We start from the raw sequence: 18564 nt of genomic DNA, 5'->3' as shown, positions 1-18564 counted from the left end.
GAAATAATACAAACTAGAGCAGAAATCAATGAACAGAAACCAGGAAGAAAATAAAAACAGTCAGTGAAATCATTGGTTTCTGAAAAGATAGTTAGGCAAAATACAAATTACACTAAAGAAGGAAGAAATTCAATAAATAATACTAATGCTAAAGAAAAACAGGCATTGTATTTGATATGCTCAATACCAAACAGTAAGAGAAGGCCATACACAATTCCATGGCAACAAGCCGAACAATTTTGCAGGAAATTGCTGATTTCTGAGATACATACCTCTTGTTAAATCAAGAGGAGACAGTGTTGTCTGAACAGACCAATAGTGAGTGACATTATTAAATTGACAATTATTTTACTTTCAATAGAAGAAAGCACAGCATTAGACAAATGGCTTTTCTGACGAATTCTCCCAAACATTTACAGAAGAATTAATGTCATGTCTTTTCACACTTTACAAATATTAAATAGAATGAAATACTCCCAAAGTAATTTTATGAGGTCAGTACTATCCTCATACCCAGACCTGGTAACAACACAACAGTGTTATGGGGCAAAGGTGTTGAGCCTTGACAGAGAAATCTTGAATCAAAGCAAGCAAGGCTTAAGAGAACATTGAGAGAGTCACATTCCACAGCCACCAGGACCTGTCCTTGATGAAAGATGGCCACCACGCACATCAGCAGGCCCAAAATGACACTGTGGCCGAATGAAAGCTGGTAAGGTGGTGATCTCAAGGAGTACAGAAAAGTAGGAAACAACAATCAGCATTCATTCATAACAAATTATGTCAGAAAGATGTGTCTGAAGGATGTTACTTCATCACAATGAAGGACATATCTGACTATCCCACAGCTGTTATCACAGTCAATGCTGAAAACGGTGAATGAAGTTGGGGAACAAGGTAAAAATACTCAATACCACTGAACAAAGAACTAGCGACTGTAGCCTAATGTATTAGGCAAGAAAAGGGAAAAAATTCTTCTAAATTGGAAAGAAAATAAATCAAACCTACTCATAGCAAGTGCAGTCCCTACATAGAAGATTCTAGAGACCGCATCAAAAGAATAAGACTACAAATATTAAACTCTAAGTTCAGCAAAGTCACAAGTTACAAAATTAACATGCAGAAATCATTTGTATTTCTAAATACTATGAACTTTTCAAAACTCAAATAAATGTCTCTGCTCAATGTAGCATAACATAAAAATAATGTACTAGAAAAAATTATATGCAAGGTAGTAAAAGTTTATATACTAGAAATCTGTGAATCATTGATGACAGTGATTGAAAAGCATGCAAATAAAGTCTGAACAGTGACTACATGTTTGGAAAATTAATATTCATAAAATATTCTCACAGACACCCACAGATCAGTTCAACTCTTATGAATATCCCACTGACATTTTTCTCAGAAGTAGAAAAATGAGCAAAAATTTTTACATGGAATCACAAAAGATTAAAAACAGTTAACTAAATCTTTGGGAAGAAAACTAAAGCAAGAGGCCTAAGCATTTCCAGCTTCAAATCTTATTATAAAACTCAAGTTACCAAATCAGTATGTTGCTGACATTAAAAACAAACACACAGCCCAAAGGATTGTTGTGGAGATCTGAGAACCAGCTCACACATATGCAGGTGATGGGTCTCTGAGCAAGGCCCAAGAGCACAGACTGGGAAGCAACTGCACCTCAGTGAAGAACGAGATTGGAAGTAGAGGATCTACACATGGAGAATGAAAGTGAGCCCTTGTAGTCTACAATACAGTGCTTACAAAATTAACTCAAAAAGTATTAAATACTTAAATGAAAATCCTAAAATCTAAAAGGAAATAGAATCCACTGACATTAGTCTTGGTAATAATTTTTATTGATATTATATCAAAACATAGGCAAATACAACAACAAAAACAAGAACAAATGTCAGGTATCTGCACAGCAAGGAACCAATCAAAATCTGATGACAAACAACACAGTAGAAGAAAAAAACTGTTTATTTACAGTTCTCAAAGAAAATATAAATACAGGGAACCAATGTCCGCAAAGTTGGTCAATGTAGTAATCTCTGGAGAAAGACAAAACCTCAGTGAGCTGTCCCCTCGTTCTCTGAGTGTGCGAAAGGAAGATGAGATCAGATAGGAGGACACGCAGTATGAAGTCAGGGAGCCCTGGGAGCTCTGCTGTGAATGCAGATCTCTAGAGCCATTCTGGAGCAGAGGCTGGGAGTTCCTTAACATTTAGAACTTAAACCACTCCATGCCAGCATTCCAGTGCTGGTCACACATCAAGGAAATGAGCTCTGTGGATTGGAAAGATAGTTCTCACCCATGTTTCTGGTGTATCATTCCCAGTTATCAAGATACAGAAACTAGCATGTGTCCATGGATGGATAAAGAATTAAGCATTTACAGCATATTTGTGCAAAAGAAAATTATTCAACCCTAGGCATTATGTGAACATATGAGTAAATGTGGAAGACACTGAGCTCAGTGAGATAAGATTATATTGAAAGACGATTACTCCATGTGAAATTCAAAAACTTCCGTCACTCAGGCAGAAACAGAAATGTGTCACTGGGAATGGAGGACCTGAGGAGATGCTGATCAAACTATCAAATTTGGGTTATAAGACAAAAAAAATAATTTAAAGATTCCATGTTTAGTCTCACTCTAGTCAACAAAACTATAGTTTAAAAATAGCAAGGAGAATTAGAGATAGCATTGACTTAAATCCCTCTGGTTCTGTTAAGGTAGTCTTGTCACGACCTGAAATCCAGCTCTGATACTACAGAGCTGGGAGGAAGCCTGCTGAAGATCTGAGGGAACTGCTGGGAGATGGGGCATGGCTGGGATTTTCTGAATGGGAGCAGAGGAAAGACACGCACTCCAGGTGCAATAACCAGTGGTTCTACAAATATCGATAAGCTGTCATAGCTTCACCTAGTAGAGCACCCATTCTTCCACCATCTGTAGAAGTTTCTAGTCATGACCCAACATACAAGAAAACTGGAATTTTGCTATATTTAGATGAAGTCAGCTTTCTGATCTCCCCATACACTCAAAGTCACAAAGAGGCTAAATGGCATTTATATGATACTTTGAGGTTTTTTTTTAACACAACTTTATCTGGCCTTTATTTTGAAAAAAAGAAAAAAATGCTTCAGCGAGGACTGCTCTTGGTATCCCTGGCTGACATGAATTATTAACTTCATTGGGTTTGAAAATAGATGGAGAGCCTTATTCAGAACAAACACACAGTCCATAGCACCCTGTTTCAAAGAAAATGCATAATTAATCTGGTCTTGAGCAGTAGAGTACTTAGATTCCATAATAATGCACCTTAGGGACACCCAAAGTGTTATTATGCTTTATATAAGCTTGTTTACAGCATAGATTTGATGACCTAGTCCAACATTAAATATTTAATATCTTAGTTTGGGATAGAATGTATCCTATAAATCTCATAACTATTAAAAATGTTTCTAATTTGTTGCCAGGTGTAGTGGCGCACGCCTTCAATCCCAGCACTTGGGACGCAGTGGCAGGTGGATCCTCTTGTTATTATGCTTTATATAAGCTTGTTTACAGCATAGATTTGATGACCTAGTCCAACATTAAATATTTAATATCTTAGTTTGGGATAGAATGTATCCTATAAATCTCATAACTATTAAAAATGTTTCTAATTTGTTGCCAGGTGTAGTGGCGCACGCCTTCAATCCCAGCACTTGGGACGCAGTGGCAGGTGGATCCTCTTTGAGTTCGAGGCCAGCCTGGTCTACAGAGTGAGTTCCAGGCAGCTGGAGCTACAGGGAGACCCTGTTTCAGAAAGACCGAAAAAAAAAAAAAAGTTTCTAATTTGTTGAATTTGGAGTTACAGGCCTGGATTTGCAGAATTTAATTAAATTTCTTTATTGGCATAGGGTCTCACCCTGTTGTCCAGACTGACTTTCAATTGGTGATCATCCTGCCTCCTGCCCTGGAGTAGACTGGATCATTTTTAGATTAAGAGGTCTACTGCACTGAAGTAAAGTTTACCCATGAGAGCAAAGGAAGGCAGCTTATGTGCTGGCCCACTATTCACTTCAAAGTTTCACCTCCTCAGAAGCACCACTGCCCCAGACATTAGGTACTTTGGCGTCTCCTGCCTTAGTACCAACTAGGATGCTGTGGAAGTCAGGAGCCGGTACAAGGAATGAACACATGGTGACCTTGTTTAGAGGTAACAGTGGACCCCCAAATCACTAAGCTGGCCCAGATGACTCGGAGACCTACGGGGAATGTCCAGTTAGACATTCATAGCAGTAAGGACGAGGTATTGGAGACTTGTTTCATAACAGTTGAATGTTCGGACCTGTGCTGTCTGCCTGCTTTGCTGGTCCCCAGTTTTTCCTTATATACAGAGAAACTGTTAACATGAACGGTTGTTCCCTTTCTTGATACTCCTCAGCCTCCAGCTCCTTAGTAACTTGCTGAGGTTTTGCCAGGGGTTCAGGGACCATCAGTAACTGTTGGCTCCACTGTCCCCATCAAGACCTACATTCTTCTTCAAAACAAGTGATCTGCTAGACCCTATGTCTGTGGATTTCACAAGCATCCACTTTATCTTACCAACACGCTTCTTTATGCTTGTCCCCAGTGAGTCCTCTCTGTCTTTATTTCTCCAAATTCTGCTTCCCTCCAAGGACGTTTCTAATCCGTCCTCCTTTTCCTGCCTCTGATTCAGTGTTGATTGTTCTCCAGGAGCTCATTCTGCCTGTTTTCTCTTTACTTCTTTCCACATATGCTTGGAATGTAAAATCCTGATTTAAATTTTCATTAGCACACCCAGAAAATAATGTTTTTAAAGCAGATGATGCTGTGGTAGTTCAAAAGTTGTATAATTTTTTAAATTTAACATAAATACTAATGAAGGATCTAAATTTAAAGCTGGGATCATGTATTTTTGTTATTTTAACATGTTCTATCCTTGGCAGAAGATCCAAAAGATTAGAAAGTCTCACACCACCTGGAGTTGCAGCTGACTCACTCCAGATTCTTAATGAACATTTTCAAATGAATGAAAGAATAATTGGAAAAGTAGGCCAATTATCCTCAGGGTTTTTCTGATTTGGTTCTGTCTCTGAAACTCAGCTACTTTCCAAACATTTGTTCTAGGACATATTTCTAGTGTGTAGTCAGAAATGGTTGCTATACATTGCATAGGAAAAACACAAGTTTTTTGATGCTTATAATAAGGCTCATGAGTGTTATCATGAAAAACTAAGTACAGTGATGAGTCAAACTAGGCAAGAAGGGAAAGCACACTGGAACAGGTGCCTAGAAACTGGCCACTTGGACACCAGAATGAGCATGACTGTTAACGTTCATGAGTGTGTGCACAAGTACAGAAAATGGAAAAGGTGGTCCCAAATCTGCCCCTCAAATACAAATATTCTAAGCTACACAGAAGTCTCTTTCAGGGCTCTCCAATACCCTCCCAGAAGAAGCCTCTGATGTAACTTACTTGTTGGAGATGATGTTTCCAGCAGAGTCCTGAATCTCCCTGCCCCTAGTTGACTTGTCTGCTGACCTCTCTGACAGGAGCTCTGTGAGGGGAGATAACAAACAGCTTCACATTGTCATGGAAGAAACTCAATCTCTCTGTTAGTTGATTTGCGGGCAGAGATGACTCTCTGCCCTGCCCTGGTCTTATTCTTTGTGAAACAGAAGCATGCATTTGAAAGCAGCAAGGCCCATCCTCCATACCGAGTATCATTCGCCACTTGCAGGTAAATGTGGGGTTCTCATTATACCTGACTTCAGGGGTGAGAGTGCAGGAAAAGGCCGTGGTCAGAACACAGTGAACACCATTCTAAGCCTGTGCACAGTATTCTAGGCCATCTGTCCCCATGGGGAAGAAGCTATGATTGCAGGACCTCCAGATATTATAATATTTATTATAGCCTCATTTGCAGTGATTTCATTTGGCCTGCAGAAACAGAGGTATGGGCAGTTGTGCCCACCATCAGTAAAAACTTAATGAGGATAAAATTGATCTCATCAATTTCCTGTCACTACCTAGCTTACTACACTCAAAACCTGCTGTTTATGTAACTTCCCTGTCCTGAGAAAGACAAGGTCAATGCCTACTGTCCTTTCTGTCTTTGAGAAAAATTGCTAGACTTTATAACCAATAATCAGTATAGCAATGCGACAACATTCCCAAGGCCCTCAGTGGGCATTCAATCCACACATTAACCAAGACCATGATACCAAGATACGAGGCCAGAGAGTTCTCTCACCACTTGTCATCTTGCTTCTTACTGTTCACTGGGAACCTCGATGTCACACTAAATGATCGTATTTGTTTTGGGCATCACAACTAGTTCTAGCTAATGAGAAGGAAAAAAAGGTATGAACCTTCTTCTAGTTACAGAAATTCCCTTTCCCTTTCTCCCTTCTAAATATCTGGAATGTATGACCGCCATCCTGCAGTCCTAAGAGAAGAGGCCACACAGAGAATGATATTGTTTCCTGCCTAAGAACGTCATCCATACTCTTTTACCTCCAGACTTATTAGATGGGAAGGAAATGGATTTCACCTTGTTTGGGTTGTTATTGTTTTAGACTATAGCACCCTGTCAAAAATGATTTTATCAGGTACCAATTGCTGAGTCTGTGAGTGACACAAATGATCACGAAGCAGCTGAAGTTTAAGCTGGTTCCCTCAGATCCTTCCCTGTGAAATTAAAGGTGCAGGTGTGGAGGAGGGTCCTTTGCAGAAGGAAGCTGTAGAACAAGGTACGCTAGTGAATCCAGTGATGCATGCCTGTGTTGTATTAATGTGAATTTGGGGCTGAGTAATACCTACCTACCTACCTACATACATACATACATATATACATACATGCAATATGTATCTGTGTGTGCTCTGTCCTGGTAACTTAATTGAAGGAAGTCTATGCCATGAATAGTGAGTCATAAAAATTAAAGTTACAAGGGGCTGCTGAGATGGCTGAGTACAAAGCATTTGCTGACGAGCCTGAGGGTCTGAATTCTGTTCCTCGAATCCCCACAGTGGAAGGAGACAAGTGACTATGAAAGTTGTCCGCTGACCACACACATAGCATGGCACATGTGTGAGCTTACATACACATGGTAATTAAATATAAAAACAGGCTTTTTCTAGTGTCTTTTCAAACATATTGCAGTCCTACTAGACTTTTTAATGTAAGCCATTTTAAAAAGGAAAATCAACCAAAATAACTCATGGATTAGGCATTCTGAGAGGAGCTATGCCAGACATGTTCTTTGTGTCTTGGTATTAACTGTCAGAATGTTTCCAGGACAATATTCTGTCAGCCCTGGTTTTTGTGAAAACAATGTAGATGTGCATGGTGAGCAGGCCCCAGACGCTGTCCATGGTGAGCAAGCCTGAGACACTATCCAAGCAAAAGAACAGAGATAACACTTCAAACGACTTCCAGAAGCCACTAGCCAATTATCTTTCTGTCATTAATGGATGCTGATATTACCTAGGACTTCGTGAACCAATGTCCTCAGAAAGAAGTTGCAACACCCCACTGAACCTTCCTCAGGGAGGGATGACTGATTAGAACGTCAGTGCTGGGAGACGGGTGGGAATGTCACAGGTCCAGAGACAAATTATCTTGAACCACCTCTAGCTTTCTTAAGAGCAATTTATTGCCTTCTTCTGTGTGTAAGCTAATATCTTTGTGAACCCTAGATAAATCCTTTGGAATGTAAGAACAAATATCTAGCCCCCACCAGTGGAAAGGCCTAGAATGCCTTCAGATAGCATCTGGGGCTGTAGCAGAGATTTCCTGGCCTTGCTTTAGCCTCCTAACAAATGCTTCCATTAATATATTTGAAAAATGATGTTGTTGTTGTTGTTGTTCCACTACTATAAAAACTTTGTCACACTGTTACCATGTAGGAACACAGAATTTGGAGTGACCTAAGTCTGGGCTTCCAGGCCAGAGTCACTCGTATTTGGCTTCAGAATAAACTACCTCTTAGACCCTTTGAGATAAGAGTTGTGTTTTGTGTGTCAACAAGTTCTGGGATCTTAGTATCTATTATAGTCCCCAAACCTTCATGTAGAGAACTATTCGCTGGATCCTGAGCCTGCCCACTCGCAGGAATGAGTGCCCTTATCGAGGTTTTCAATAGCTGCAGTTAATATTCGTCTGAAAGAAGTAACTAATGCCAAACTCCAAATGTCAAAGGTCCTTTAGAATATACTTGATGCAACTATTTGAAATGAGTCAGAGGCCTCTCAATGTAAATATTTCATTGCTCTAAAGCAAGCTCTATGTAAATATTTCAAGGCTCTCTGCAATATAACCACATTTAAAGTAGGAAATAGACAAGTCTTATCAACGAACTGATGCACATCCATCTTCGAGCCCTACTTCTAATGCATCACTATCTTCCAGCCACTTCTAGGTGAGGGCTGGAGAGGGTAAGTATTATGGGGGTGCTTTACAAGTCTTGAAGTGGAAGCTGAGGGGTGGAGTGTTCAGGTGCCGAAATGTTCTGTGCTTTTCTGCCCACAACTCTGCTATTGTTCCACTGGCAACATAAAGTCAGAGACAGGAAAAGCAGTAGCAAAAAGTAGAAGGATAAACCAGGGTTAAAAACGAAAGGCGTAGGCAATGCATTTCCACAGTTAAAACACTACGTGTGGAGGCACAGCGCTGTCATGCCAGTACTCAGGAGCCTGGGAGAAGAAAAATCACAAGCTTTGGCCAGCCTGGACTATACTGCAAGACCTATTCTCAAACAATATATGCCCTCAGAATGTCTAAACTATTGAATTGTTTGTTACTCACTGAACAAAAGGAGAAAACAAATTTATTTATAGTTCAAGGAAGATGAAACCAACAGCAGTAAACACAGGACAGCAACACTGCCTGCTGGAGGAAGCAGTCCCCACAGCTCTGAAACCGACACACAGGACCCAGCACTGCATTCCTTCCCGTCCTTCATCCAGATTTCCCTGTTAGTTTATTTGCTTCCCATTCTGCCAGCGAAGTTGCTGGAAGTTGCTCTCATGTTATTGTGTTCTTATGGTGAAAACGACAGCATTTTCTTTATATTTTTCCACCTTGCTCTAACATGTTTGCAGCAGCCCTTTTACATGTGCTTCCTTTACTTAAATCACTTGAGAAGAGGGCTTCACAGGTGGAGCGTTGAGTCATGGGCCACTCTCATCAAATCCTTTCAGGTGGTAACCATGTGACTACGGAGGCCACCTTTGTCACCAGTCCCCGGAGGGCAGTCCACAGTACACTCACAAAGCCATGTGCTCAGCTGCTCTGGGTCAGAGTCAGTTCATAAGACCTGAAGACCTACCCACCTGATGACATCATACACAGATTAAACGTCATTCAGTGATTCAGTGATTTGGAAACAGCAATATGGATGCGACATTGTTTTCACTATTTCTATCACTAGGAACAGCCATGACACCTGGATGCTCTGCATGAAGAAAATATACAGAAATATTGAAAAGTGTAACGTGAGCGCACCAGCAAAAGACCTATGGCAGCCAGTTAGCAGTGTGACAAAATCTCCAAGAAAACCACTTAAGGGGAAAGGATTTATTTTGGTTTCCCACACCAGAGATTTCAGTCCCAGATCAGCAGAGTGCATCAGGATGGCTTCAAGTGAATCAGAGCATCCTGGTGACAGAACATGAGGCTGTTGATATCATGACACCCAGAAATTGACCGAGAACCAAGTATCTCCATGGGTGCAACCCAAGGCCCTGGGGTCTCCAACCAGGCTTGAACTTTGTACAGTTTCCATATTTCCTAACGGTCCACTAAGCTGTGAGTTCATCAATAGTTTAGCCAGCTGATAAGATCAGAGCTCTCATGATACAATCACCTGTGAATAGAGAAATTTAATGCCCTGGGAACCAAGCCTTTAAAACCTGAGGGAGACACATAATATCCAAAGTCCAGCAATACTCTAAGTCCAGTGGTCAGTGAGAGCATTATTTGTTTGTTTTTTTCTTATCCTTTTTGGTTTTAATGATTAACTGATTATTCACAAACACCAAGAGGTAGGGTAGGTAATGGGAAGGAGCAGTCCAACAGCAGAATAAAACCAAGCAGCACAGAAAAAGGGCAGCCCTCCTCGGCAGTCCCAAAATCTCTGAGTGGATAATCTGGACTTCCAACCAAACTAGACCGTGAGAAGGTGCTCAGAACACTCACCAGAATGCTATTACACAAACCAGAACAGGAAGCCAGGACACATGGTCACTGGAAGGTTTGGAAGGTCCGACCCTGAAATATCACTGAAGACCCATTAGGGAACCTGGACTCATTCCCCACCCTCCCTTCAGACAGGAAGAAGATGACCTTCACCCTCTGCTTGGTCCTCTCAGAAGAGTCTAGTGAAGGCAGGATTCCCAACAGTGCTGGCTGGTATCACTGTCCCTAACCTCACAGCATCAGGAGTGAATGGTGGGTATGGTGGATATGGGCAGTGACAATGACTCCTCCTCCTCAGCCAGCAAAGATTCCCCCGAGGCCACACTCACTGCTCTCACTCCTGCTCCTTAGTTTTCATGGCAGGCCCAAAGGGAGCCCCCTCTCCCACCCATAGTAGCAAGCAAATGCCACTGAAAACTTACCAGAACTTCAGGAACCGAGTTTCAAATCCACCAAGGACAACTGAGGCCAAGGCCAGCTCTTCTTCCCTAGTAGAGCAGTGTCGATGGAACCCTGGAAATAGATTTATATAAGGTTCAGAGTTCCTCAGCATAATATCCTAATGTCAAGGTTTTAATTTAAAAGTTCCTGCCAAACCAAGAACCTCAAAGTTCTCAAACTCCAAGATACAATAGTTACTAAAATAGAAATGATACCGGCTAGAATTATCTGACAAATATTTTATAGAAGTCCAAATAAAAGTACCCCAACAAATAACAGCGAGCATATCTGCAACTCGTGGAAGACAAGGAGGTCTCAGCGAATGCAGAAAAACTCATGGTAAAGAGAAAAAAGTCTAAGAAGAAGCAAATAGACATTTTATACATAAAAATAAAGAAAAGCTAGGCTAACCCATCAACTTTGATTTCTGCTGTCCACATACTTCTGGGCATGGGGCCATCCACAGGAGCGGTCAACCTGCTAAGGACCACACCCTTAAAGAAAACTGACTCTCCCTCCCACAGAAGCCATCAAAGCTCTACACTGCCTCATGGTGAGCCTTTCGCCTCCATGCAGGAAGACTCAGTGGTTGGACAGCATGCAGGCAACCACAGCTGCTGTGACTGCATGAGCACAATAGTCTTGTCATGCCCAGAACACATGATTTTGCTTCAGTTAGCGCAGACCTCTGACTTTTACACTCTTTTTAAAAAGCAAAAAATAAAAAGAGAACAGGATGTTGGGTAGAGCAGGGGGAAATTTGGGGGCAAATAGGATTAAAATGTATTATATGAATTTCCCAAAAAATTAATAAAATATTTATAAAAAGACTAAGATAAAATGGTCAGTGAATGAATTCCAGTTGGGTGTAGAGCACAGAGAAGTAACTAAGTGAAAGGAAAGGTAGAAAAATTACAAAAATATAAAAATGAAGGTTGCCAAATGAAAATAACATAAAAGCATAAACAGTGAGCCAGTGGAGCGTCAGGCAGCTACAGAATCGGGCTTCATGCCATCATCGTCACAAATGGAAAGAGGGGTTGAAAAGTTCTAAGGAAACAATAGCAGAAAGCCTTCAAATGCAATCAACAAAATTACAAGCCTACGAGAAGTAAGTGAAATATAAACTGGCTAAGCCAAACAAATGTGCCGTGAATCAGAAAACTCCCAACACAGGCAGACTGAGGCACAGTCTTTCAAGACAATCTGAGAGCATAAATACCTTGCTTAAAACTGAAATTATGGCTTAAATGACAGCTGATATCCCACTAAAATTCACATAGATCAGGGGCTAGTAAGATGGCTCAGCAGGTAACATGCTTGATGACCAAGGCTGTCCACCTGAGTTTGACCCTGGAACCCACATGGTGGAAGAAAAGGATGTGACCTCCACACATGGACACACACAAATATACACAGATGCTCACAAAATACAAAAGTAGAAACGTAGTAAGAGTCATATAGGTAAGAAGAGTCACAATAACTTTCAAGGTCAGAAGACACACTACTGTCACCTACAAAACTTCCATTTGGTGAAAATACCCCTTCAAGCAACAGGGGAACACCAAGATGTCCTCCATGAAGACAAATGAAGAATTTTACTCCTGTATTTTTTATTCAGCAAAAGGCATTATACAACATAACTATGTAGGATTTATATTAAAAATTGGAGACTGGTTTGAGCTTAAAAAATGAATTAAGTCATACATTATAATAACAGATTAATGAATCCAGAATATCAGCACGGTGCTTACAGAAAGTGCATTTAAGAAAATTATTAACATGGTCATAAAAATAGGAATTAATTAGAACTTTAACTGGATAAAAATATAGAAATTAGATCTAGAATTATGCTAATGGTGAAAACTCAATGTTTTTCCACAAACTTGGTACCAAGGAGCCAATGAAGGAGTGCAAGCCTGATGACCCCAGTTCGAGCCCCAAATCCGCACACTGTGGGGAAGAACTACCACCTACAAGCTGTCCTCTGATACAGGCACACATATACAAATATGCACAAAATTGGAAAAAAAGTAAACGTAGATTTTAAAAAGAGAAGAAATTGAAATCCAGACACTTTTTACAACTTTTTCAGTACAATGTTGGAATTTCTAGCCAATGTGTAAACTTATAATGAGTAAATAAAAACAAATTAAAAATGAAGAATTGAAAATGTTCTTATTAGGAACTACATGATTGATTACAGAGAAATTCCTATGTAAACTAGGAAACTCAAGGAAAGGGTAGGGGGATAGAAGAAAGAAAGAATGAAGAGAGGGAGGAAGGACAAGGATGGGAGGGAAAGGGACAGAAAGTGCTCCCACAGTCCCGAGATCTAAGACACGGGGAATTCTGCACGATCTCAAAGCATAAAACAGACATGAAAAATATTGCTTTCACTTGTATGCCTAGGAAAATATATAGGTATCAGAACTAATGATATAATACCATTTCTAATGGCTGAAAAATGAAATGCATATACATCTACCAACATAGAACTTCTGTTTGAAACCAGATCACATCTCCTACACCTGGGGACTATGTGAGCTCTTTCCCTCCTCTTTCCCTCCCTGCCTTCCTCCCTCTCTTGAGTCTTTCCTTCCTTTTGAGGCATCAAAGGAGATATTAATCATTGAGAGAGATGCCGTGTACTCGTAGACTAAAGGATCCACTAAAATAAAAAATTTCAACTATTCTCAAATTCCCCATTATTCCCAGGCCTATCACCTGCTCCTAAATCCATGACACAATTTTTTGTAATAATAAACAAAATTATTGCAATACTGATTTGTAAAAATAAAGAAAACTGAAACACAAAGTGTAGTTAAATGTAGGAAACTAAGACAGCAGAATTTAGGACAAGCTGGGCCTGAACTTTTAAGATCAGGCTGCAGCCTTTGCTAAAGGGCAAAGCACCTAAAACAGTGTCTCAGTCAGAACACCACAATGACTAGCACAAGGCGCTGGCCAGGTTAAGAGTTCACAGTGCCCTTTGTTCTAGGAAAAAACATCTTGACTTCCTTCATCTAGGAGAAAAACAACCTAATCCATCAATAACACCAGGTGTGTGTAATTGAAATTAGGACATCTTGGTCACAGCCCTGACACATTCCCTTGTCTTGAAGGAAAGACCCTCTGTCCACACTGAAGGACTGAATGACCTATGGGCCAAGCTACGTGAGCACCCTTTGTTTTTTGTCTGGTTGAACTTTTCATAAACCCTGAAACTTGCAGTACACACTAGTCTCTTTTTGTGTATAAACTATACACAATGAGAGAGAGAGAATGAGAGAGTAAAATTGGCTTGCTACAAAAGATTTCAAGTCCCAGAGCGAGGCTCTACAATGCAGATACCACTATCACTGAAGCAAGAAACCTCCACAAGGCAAAGTGGGGCCCCTGCAGTTAAAGAGAGACATCAACTCTCCTAATTTCAAGACTCACCCATAGCGGCAGTCAGGACTTCTCAGGCCCACCAAGCATGGGGTGCCAGACTACAGTACAGCTACTTTGAGTCTAGGCGGTTGAGATTAGTCTGGGCAGCATAACCAGACTCTGTATTTAAATAACCAAACAAGTAATAAAAGGGGGCAATGGAGCAGGAACTCACCTGGAAGCCTTCTAACTGAACACTACTTCTCATAGCTCTAACCATAACCAATGACATGGCAAACTACCTCTGTTGCTGCAGTAGTGGCACTGTTATTGGGGGGGGGGTCAACAGCTAATTGGACTTAAAGCCCTCTCAATGGGAGGGAACTCATGGGTGGCACTGTAAACACAGTCAAATACACATGACTGGGGAGGTCACAGATCCTAGAGAAAACCCTATCACTGTCATATGTCTAGTCAAATGAAATTTCTTCTTATATGCTAAATATGAATCCTTATATTTACAGACAAGTATACTGTACATCACTCATCAATGTGCAAGCTCTATACCTAAGGGTCATAAAAAAGGTATTAGAGAGAATATTAATGCATCTCTCAATTCTCACCAGTGAAGCGTCCTCATGTAGCGGAGTGTGATGCATACAAAAGGCCACAACTGGCTAAGGTTTAGAAAATAAGAGACTGCAGAGTGTTGTCCCTGGGAGGGAATCCTATATTAAACCTCATCCACCCAGGGCTCAGGGACCATGGTAGAAAGATTGTAAGAGCCTTGGGACTTGAACACCACAGGATTAAGTGTATGTAGGTAGAAACAATTCTACACATAAAATATAGCAAATATTTTTTAAAAGGAACAAAGAAAATGGACACAAGGAAGGAGGGGTTTTTATAAGGATTTACAAATAGCAAATAAGCACTTGTTTTAAAAGTCACATTTAGGGGCTGGAGAGATGGATGAGTGCTTAAGAACCTGTTACCCAGAGAACCTGGTTGGTTCCCAACGCCAATGTCTGGCAATTCACAAACACTTGAACACCACCCTCTTCTGGCATCTGCTGACACTGCATGCATGTGGTTCACATACACATATGCAAGCAAAAAAGCATGCAAATAAAATAAAAGCAAATATACATGTTTTAATTCACATACTAATCATTAGTGAAACATATTTAAATGACAGTGAAATATCAGTGTTTTAGGAAATATCAGACAGGTCACCTAGGGTATACAGGAAGCAGGTATTTTTATTTAGGCTGCAGCCTGGTCCATCAGGCTCAAGCCTCAAAATCTGGACCCTGAATGGAGGTAGTACGTGTCTTTTATACCTTAGGCACTGGGTTTCAGTGAGAGGGAAAATTACATATTGATAAGCTATCAATACATTCTATTAGGCAAATTATTACAAATTTATAAAGAAAACAAACACTCAAAAAATCCTTTGTCTGAAGATCATTACAGAAATCTCCATCTGAGACAAACAGAAATGAGGAATATTCATCAGGACAAAAAGCCAGTGATTGTAGCTAATTTGTTGACAGAGACAGAGGGAGAGAAACAAGAATTAAAAGCCATATTTTCCTTAATATTTCTTAGGTTCTATATCTTCCCTGTATCAGCGCTCAGAATTGTTGATATAGTTAAAAAGTTACCAATCTAGTCCTAACAAGATGCAGAGTTACAATTTTCCCACTGTGGGGAGGAGTGTGAAATATCTCCACCCTGGAACAGAATTTGTCAGTTTACTTAAGAGCCAATCAGTCACTTTCTGACCCAGCAATTCCTTGCATAGGGCCTTGTGCTATAAAAATAAAGACTTATGTTCACACTTAACATTCTCAAATGCATAAGAAAGAAAATTCTTAATAATCCCCAATTGCAACAATTTAGACATTCTTCAAGACATAAACAGGCTTTCAAAGAGCAGTGGCAGATCTAAACTCACTAAGGAAAAGAAACAAACTTGCACAAGTCACCAAAAACTATTGAATGAAAAAAGCAATTTCTTGAAACAGCACGTTAGTGGCTGCCTGGGGCTCAAGAAGCAGGAACAGTGGGCAGAGCTTGGAGGAGGATTTCCTTGATGTCACCAGGGAAGAGGCTTTCTGAATGTGCACAGCATTTATCCTCATATTTTCTCCTTCGTGTTATAGTGTAAGTTTTTAAGAAACCAGGAATCCTGCTGTGTTATTTCAACTTCCTGTATATCTCCAATTATCTCAAAACAAGACAAGAAACATTAAAATCATTAAAATCCCCACAAAGACCATACAGACAAAAATGTAAAAATGTTATCAACAAGAAATGGAGGAGCAAAGAATACACTTGTGACAAACTGTGCACACATATTTCATACCCTGGTGACCCACAGAAATGGGAAAAATCCCCAAACATAAGTCATTCTGAAAATTAAGGCAAGTGGATCTCAGACTTCTGGCTCAGACTCGTCATGAGCTCAAGGTAAAGAGTCTCTTTAAGGATGCAGCGTTAAATCTGGGTTTTGGAACAGATGCTCTGTTCACTTCATGCAACACCCTGCACAGCAGAATTTCCGGAAGAATTGACCCCCAGAGGGTTAGGAATGAAAAGGAAAGAGGAAGGAGAGGAAGAGGAGGAGGAGGAAGCAGGGAAGGGGAGGCGAAGAGGGGAGGATGAGGAAGGGGGAGAAGAGAGGGAGGAAACGGGGGAGGAGGAGGAACAGGTAGGGGAACAGAGTGGGGGGAGGAAAGTGAGGAGGAAGAGGAGGAGGGCAGGAAGACAAGAGAACGTTGGGGCGGGGGGCGGGGAGAAACGACAGGGATTCCAGGCAAAGTAAAAAGTTACCACATGAAACCAGGGCGCACATAGCATCTGGGCTCTGGATCAGAGAGCAGCGATGACTGAAGAACTGAATCATAAACCTGAGGTAGAAAAATAAAGAGTACAGAGCTTATTTCTCTGTCAGGTTTAGCTGAATCAGGCCATGAAACTCCAGCACCAAGTATCAGCTTCTTTACAAAGTGTCATCACTCTTGGGGGAAGTCCTTAGCAAGTCCTTCACGTTCCAGAAGGTTCTCGGAATGCTCTCTGGCAGTGAACCTGAGTAACACAGAACCCAACGTCTTATCTTACCTTAGGGTCTTCAGACTGCTTTTGTTCCCTTTTAGATACCATCTCCCCGTGTAGCCTAAACTGGCCCGAAGTTGTCCTCCTCTGGCCTCAACCTCCAGAATGCTGGAAGGACACGTTTTCACTACACTGGGCTTATCCTTTGGAAATTCAGCTGTGATTAGAAGCAGATCTCCCTTTTAACAGCCTCTTCCTCCCTCACTGAACTCCAGTTACTGTTGAATCAAACCAAAGTCCCCCTCTTTGTCAAAAATAACACACTTCTTTTAAGCATAGAGAGGTGGCCCACTGAGGTAAGGAATCATCCTTTGAGTTGCGTTTATGAAAATATGAAAACAAAGATGTTAGAAATCTCCCAGGTGAACAGGATTTGAAATCAGGGCGGAGCTACATTGTGCGCAGTGCCTGCTACCTCACTTCATTTTTAGGACGAAAATTCCCCTGTGGCCCGCTGAAGTAAGACTGAATTTTTCTAAGAGACGTCAATTTCCAGCTATTTACCAAATAGCTTTACTAACACAATTATTATAACAACATTAGGCCTTGTTAATAATTTCAGATATAACGAGAAGATATGTCAAGTTAAAGCGCTCCGGCTGAGTTATTAATTTTGAAAACTGGAATAGTAACTGCTGAGCAGTGATGGCTCAGCAGTTAAAAGAGCCTACTGTTTAATCAAGAGGACCAAGGTTCAGATCCCAGCACCCATTTTGGATGCCTCACAAACTTCAGCTTCAGGGGATCTGATGCTCTCCTCTGCCCCCGACCAGCAATCAGAAACACATAGCCTACACACACACTTACACACACACTCCACACTCCAAGTAAGATAAAATAGCACTTTCCATTTTTTTTAATCAGTTCTTTTTTTTTTTTTTTTTTGAGAAAGTTCTCACTCTTTATCCTAGACTAGCCTTGAGGTCACCAACCCTCCTGATTACTGTGATTACAGAAACAAGTGACATGACTCAACACACTTAAATGTAACTTCACAGCAATTCACCAGTTACAGAATTCTACTGTGCCTCTAAAAGTTATGTTTATCAGGAGAAAATTCTGCATCATAGTGACAGGATCATGGAGAGGTGCTGAGCCATGCGGTCCATGAATTCTCTGAAACCTCAAAGCCCATGCCAGAATTTGGCTGAAAAAAAACCTATTAATTTTATAGAGATGGCAGGAATGAGCTGGCAGTATTGGCTACCAGACTGTGGTAGACATAAAAACAAAATTTCTACCTCATTACATCAAGGCAAAGGTCTGGGGAGTTAGAGTGGCAGTCATCAGTAGAAACTGGAGTTGAAGCACACATTACTGCTGGACCACTCGGCTGTCCATGCCGTGGCTTTGTTCCCACCCTAACTGTAAGCAAAAGTAACACAAATTGATATATGTCAAATATTGG

General features: G+C 40.8%; 1 long non-coding RNA gene across 1 annotated transcript; it reads right to left on the bottom strand.

Moving 5' to 3' along the window:
• Nucleotides 1-1944: 1944 nt before the first annotated feature.
• LOC115071215 lies at nucleotides 1945-16951 on the bottom strand. The gene is made up of 4 exons (XR_003850321.1): nucleotides 16875-16951; nucleotides 10643-10733; nucleotides 5498-5579; nucleotides 1945-2291 (listed from the first exon to the last, which is right to left on the bottom strand). It is a non-coding gene; the product is annotated as an uncharacterized LOC115071215 (long non-coding RNA).
• Between the last annotated feature and the right edge of the window lie 1613 nt (nucleotides 16952-18564).

This window comes from Nannospalax galili, unplaced genomic scaffold, assembly GCF_000622305.1.
Source record: "Nannospalax galili isolate Female #2095 unplaced genomic scaffold, S.galili_v1.0 scaffold51, whole genome shotgun sequence".
Classification (NCBI taxonomy): domain Eukaryota; kingdom Metazoa; phylum Chordata; class Mammalia; order Rodentia; family Spalacidae; genus Nannospalax; species Nannospalax galili.
This window is presented reverse-complemented; position numbering and strand designations above follow the sequence as displayed.